A 5,732-nucleotide genomic window follows, 5' to 3' on the forward strand; every position below is an offset into this window, starting at 1 on the left:
ATTAAGTTTCTCATCATTCCTCTTCCCCACCCACCTGTATTAGGATTCAAGTTTGGTCATAAATGAAGAGAGGAGCTTATCTCTCTCTGCAGAAATTGGAGTTCAGAGTTAATGAGTGTCGGTTACATGAGGTTGTCCAGGCACTACATTCCATATATACAGTTGCTCCCAGCATTCGCTAGGGCTGGGGTCGGCAAACTTTTAAGACGGAAGAGCCGCCCAGGGGTCAGCAAACTGCAGCTCTGAAGTAAAATTGGAATTGAAAATAAAACTATCATAGTCTCACTTATAAAACTTTTAAAGGATATTATTCACATAATGGTGGTTATGTAAAAATATACTTATGGCTCTCGAATAATTTTTAAATTGTTGTGAGGGACAAGATTGGCTCTTCCAGGGGTCAGCAGACTTTTGAGACAGAACCTACCCAAAGAGCTGCATGTGGCTCGCGAGCTGCAGTTTGCCGACCCCTGCTCTAGGGCTATGGTTTTCGACCCGGAACATGTATGAGAACAACCTGGAAGGTTTGGTAAAACATAAGATTGCTGGACCCCACCCCTAACCGTTCTGATGTAGGAGGTCTGTGGTGGGGCCTAATAGGTACCCAAGTTGTGCCGATGCCGTCAGTCTGAGGGCCACATTTTGGGTTGCACTGCTCTTCCTGATTTGCAGCACTTCCCTTACCTGCCTGGTCAGGACAGCTGACTTTCACATCTCCATGACAGGGGCCCTGCCTGGCTGCCAGGGAGGCTCTGAAACATAGTCCTTATTTGGAGTTGCCATGTGCCAGGCTACAGTTAGTGTTCTGTTACAGAAGCAAGAGGCGACAGATGGTTTAAGGGGGACAACCAGGAGTTTCTGGAACACCACCCACTGCTGTCCTTAATTTGAAGCTACTACTGTGCTTATCAGTGTTGCCATTGGCTAAGCCAGTATTCCTCAGGCTAGGATGTGGGAATGGTGCCTCATGACAGTGGAGAGCCAGCCGGTAGTGCAAGGCATGGTGGCTTCCGATCCTGTGGGCTGGTGAAGAAATTGGCGAGCTGCTGCTGCTGCTTTGCTGCTGCTCTGAGAGTCCTCGCTGCCTCCATGCTGTCCCCAGTAGTCAGGCCTGGCAGCCACACATTCTGCCTTTTGGAGCCTCTGCCCAATCTCACAGGCTCCACGGCTTGGGGGACCCCTCCAAGACCCAACTTTGGGATGGAGACTATCTTGCTGTGCTCCCCCCCCCAGCCTGCCTCCCTCAACTCCAGAAATTACACACAAATGACTAGTTCGGGTAGAGCTTGCGGGCAGAGGCCATTTGAACCCTGGACTGAGCTGGGGCTGATGGTCCTTGCGGCTCCTGAGACCCCAGTGAGTTCAGAACAAGTGGCTGCCAGCTCTGCTCTCTGCTGCTGTTAACTCCAGGGAGGTGAACCTGGGGAGAAACAGTGTTGCAGACGTTTATCTGGAGCAGATGACACCTTCTGTGTGGCTCGATTCTGTGGGACTTGATTTGGGAGACTGCAGAGTCATTGTCTCATTCTGTCTTTCCCAGGGTAGCCTTTGCATTTCCCAAGTCCGTGCTCCAGCCGGGAAAGTGGCGTGGAGTCCAGAAGCGTGCTGAGTGGAGGGGAGCTGCCTGGGCCGAAATGCATCCTCCCGGAAGTGGGAGAGACATGGCTCTAGTGTTTGTCCTGCCCTAGCCAGTCCCAACACCTCCCAGCAGGCCCCTCTGCTCTCTGGGCCTTGACTCCCACCTCAATAAAATGAGCCATTTGAACCCAATAATTTCATGAAGGCCCCTCCAGCTCCAATGTTGTAGAATTTCTATGTGATCCAAATGCCAGTGCACTGGGAATTAACTTTTTATTTCTAAGAGGTGCCTTTAAGAGTCTGCTTGCTCAAGTTTAGCCCCTTGGTTGGGCCGAGACACTGTCCCATTGCCAGTCCCCAGCCTGTTTTGCCCAGACTTCTCCAGGCTGGGCAGCCCCAGGTGCAGCCCTGGAAGGGTAGTGTCTGAGGCACTGCCTGGCTAATGATTGACGTGGGCTGCAGCTATTCTTAATTCGTGGCATGTGGGTGGGGAGTTGAATGTTTAACAGCACCTTCTGTGGGGCTTTTGTTCAGGGCCTGGGAAAACACCATCAGGGTTGGTGGAGTGATGCCCTGTGGTTCACTGGCTTGTTTCTGTGGCTTAATGGCACCCATGACCCACTCCTCAGAGGTGAGGAAGAGCCCATGAGGACAGGGTACTGGGGCTCTGCAGTCCCTGAGGAGATTAGAGTCACCTACCCCCTTCCTAGAGTTAGGGATGTTCATAACACCTTTGAGGTCCTGCCTTGGCCTCGTGGGGCGGGGAGAGGAATGTCCTAGTGTCCTCTGCCCCCAGAATTCCTGGTGCCTACGTACCAGAAGCTCTGGCAAAAGACGCCACCAGAATAGGTGCCACCCAGGGTGTGGAAGAGATGAATCAGGGTCCACTGATGTCCTGTCAGTGTGTGCTGAGGCCCTAGCTGTGCCTAGCCCTGTGCTAGCTGTGGCAGGAGGAGAAGCCTGTTCTACAGCCTGGGCACTGACTCTCACTGGGAGGCCTAGGGAAACGTAGTCCTGGCTCGGGCACCAGTTGGGTGTCTGACCCTTGCTTGTTGATAATCATCCCTGAATCTTAGTTCTCTTGAGGTGATAAATACCTGTCTTGTAGCAACATTTTGAAGGTTAATGAGGGGTATATAATGAGGTAATATATGTTCCAATACCTATCATAGGTATTGGAAAAATGGGAGTATTGTTAGAACACTAGAGAACATTTTAGGCCAAGTGCTGGTAAGTTCCGGGAAGAGGAATCATTGTGGGTGGAGAAATAAGGGTGGGCTTCCTGAAAGAGGTGGGGCTCCATCTGGCCTAAAGGAAGGCCAGGGTTGACATAGGCTTAAGAAGGCTTAAAGGAGACCAGAGGACAGACCAGGTGGAGGGGCTGTCTAAGCAAAAGTCCTGAAGATGTAAAGTGCTGAGGTATTTATTGGCTTGGCTGAGCTACAGACATGCATTTTCTGCAATTCTTTCCATCGCACATGTACCTCTGGGAACCTTCCGTTTTCTTACCATGGCACAGTGTCACTCTTGGGTGGGGAGAGTGATGCTTGGGCAGAGCGTAGGATCCCACCTGCACAGGCGTCAGCCCATACCTGAGATCTGAAAGAGAATCTTCTCCAGTGTGATCTGTAGGCTCTGGCGAGGATTTATTTTCAGCTTCCAGCTGTGCAAGCCTGGCTAGATCTTGCCACCATTAGAAGAGCAGCCCTCAGGAAGTGCTGTGGGTGAAAAAAGGAGTTCTATGGAGAGTAACCTCCCAGGGTGAGCTGATCATAAATTCCTAACTGGGCAGGTCATGGTGGGTAGTCACGTTCCAGGCCTATCACTTCTTTAGTAAAAGGTTAATCTTTGCTGTAAGCAAGCCCTGTCCATTGTTTCTGTACATCTAGGGTTAACACACCTTGAAATAAGCTGTAACCATCCCCCAGAGCACATAATCTTAAACTGTCCTGTAATCTGATCCCTGTTTTGCTTTCCCTCACCTCCATGTAATTTTCCTTACTTCCCTCCTTAATTTTAAATCCGGAAAAGAAGCTGCAAACATGTTATTCTCCAGAGCATTTGAGATCTTGCTCCCTGGCATATGTTGTCAGTTGGGCTCATATAAACTCCTATACAAATTCTCTACAGTTGGACGTTTCTTATGTCGTCAGTGCTGTTTGAAGGACAGTGTTCCTGGGGCTTCTTGGCAAGGCGGGGGTGCCTTAGCCATTGGGAGCTGGAATAAATACTCTCTCGGGGCTTCTAGGTTTGAAGGGACTGGGCTTTTCCAAAACTGTTTGAACAGGCCCGGGCAGGCGACTGGGTAATGTGTGTATCAGGGCTCCTGGTAGAGGGCAGGGGACTCCCTGCTGCCTTTAGGTCTTTAGTCTTACCCACCATCCCTCTCTCCCCAGTGTATTGTGAGAGGATCTGTGACAGACTTTCTTTCCTATGGAGGTGAGCTGGCTCATGCATCTTTACTGGCAGGGCCCCCGAGTAACATCTATTCAAACCTTTGATTACAAATGCAGATGCCTGCAGGGACAGCCCGTGTAGGGACAGTGGGCAGCTGACACAGGCACACCTGGCTGAAGGGGGCAGCTGCTATAGCCATAGCTGTGTGTCACCACCCAGAAATGTAGGACCCTTGTTGCCAGGTCTCCTATTTTTCCATTAAAAAAAAAAAATCAAGTCAGAGAAGCTCTTTTGCAGCCCTCCCCTCCCCACAAAGAAATCAATGTTTGTGAACTACAAAATACAAAACCTTCCCAGAGCCCCTGGTTCTGGGCAGCAGAAGTTGACAACTTGGATCTCTCCCAGGCCCATCATTTAATAGATGAGGGAGAGAGACGCCCAGGAGAGTTTTGGGGTTGCCCATCAGGGAGAGGTGGTTTCCTAGACACTCCTCCCACCCCTCCTCAGCTCCCAAAGATCAAATTACCTGATGATCAATTTTATCTCATTCTTTCTGGGAATGGCTCTTAAACATGTTGTGGGTATTTTCCTGTAACAACCCTATTGTGTTTCTGTCCCTGGCTGGAGGGAGAGCCTGGAGCAGGCACGACTTTGTTTTTCCTCCTTGTCCCCTGGGAGTCAAGCTGAGTGGTGGAATTGCTATGATGAAACTAATAAAAGTTCAGCTTCAGCCCCGCCCCCTTTCACAGGCCTGTGGGCCTTCCAAGGCCCCAGAAGGAATTCACAAGGTCATATGGTTTTGTAAAATTTGCCAAAAAGTGTTGTTATGTATTTATTTTCTTAAAGAGGGCCCCTAAAGTTATGTAGGCTCCAGGCCCCATAAAACCTGGACCTCCCCTACAGTTGTTGGTAAAAACCCAGTGATTGGCTAGTGTCCTGCCTTTTGGACAGTGAGCTCTTCTTGGCATGGGGGCAAGAGGGGGGGGGCGGGGGGAACGGGTCTTGGACCAGCCTTGTTAGGCTCTTGCAGTGTCACCTTGGCACATCACTTCCTCCTCTCTGGTTGTCAGTTTCTCCATTTGTGAAGTCAGAGCGGAGGTGGGCGGGAATGAACTGAGTCACCTCTAGGGCTGAGTGAACTGTGGTCCTGGCTGACTAGCGATGATTGCCCAGCCTGTGCAGATCATACCTTTTCCCCTCCCAGAGTATTTGCATTGCTGGCTGGGTGTGTCTGGTCTGGCCACACGGAACTTTTGAGACCCTAAAGCCCTGAGCCTCAGCATGGTGATGCGTGTTGACTGATAAGACAGGTGAGCAAATCTTTCCTGAGCTCTTATCCCGAGACATGCAGGAAAGGCGAGCTCCTGTTGTCCCCTGTCTCAGTTGGGATGGGGGTTTTTTGTGGTCTTGGTGGTTTATTACTTTTTTTGTTAAAGAAAACTTGCAGAGTTGGGGCAATTTGTGCATAGATCTCTCATACAAAGAGTGCAGAGGCCTTTTCAAAGCGGACACCATGGAAGGATCTGGAGGGAAGGAGAGAAGCAGTGGCTATTATATATTTGTTTTCTATTGCTGCTATAACAAATTACCACAAACTTAGTGGCTTAAAATCACAACTTTTTTGTGGTAAAATATATATAATATAAAACTTACCATTTTAACCATTTTTAGGTGTGCAGTTCAGTGGCATTAAGTACATTTACATTGTTGTGCTACCATCACTACCATCCATCTGCATAACTTCTTCATCTCCCCAC

At 49.7% G+C, this 5,732-nt stretch overlaps 1 protein-coding gene across 3 annotated transcripts in view; it reads left to right on the plus strand.

Moving 5' to 3' along the window:
* The window catches only part of ANXA11 (annexin A11), a 48,656-nt gene that overhangs the window by 13,737 nt on the left and 29,187 nt on the right, over nucleotides 1-5,732 (plus strand). Inside the window, exon 1 of one of the 3 annotated variants that reach the window (XM_019626035.1) lies at nucleotides 5,196-5,285. The exons of the other annotated variants lie outside the window; for them this stretch is intronic. The gene's annotated coding sequence lies outside the window, so the exon portion shown is untranslated. Of the gene's footprint in view, nucleotides 1-5,195; nucleotides 5,286-5,732 lie in introns of those variants that run through there. 3 annotated transcript variants of the gene reach the window in all.

This window comes from Hipposideros armiger, unplaced genomic scaffold (assembly GCF_001890085.2).
Source record: "Hipposideros armiger isolate ML-2016 unplaced genomic scaffold, ASM189008v1 scaffold_652, whole genome shotgun sequence".
Lineage (NCBI taxonomy): Eukaryota > Metazoa > Chordata > Mammalia > Chiroptera > Hipposideridae > Hipposideros > Hipposideros armiger.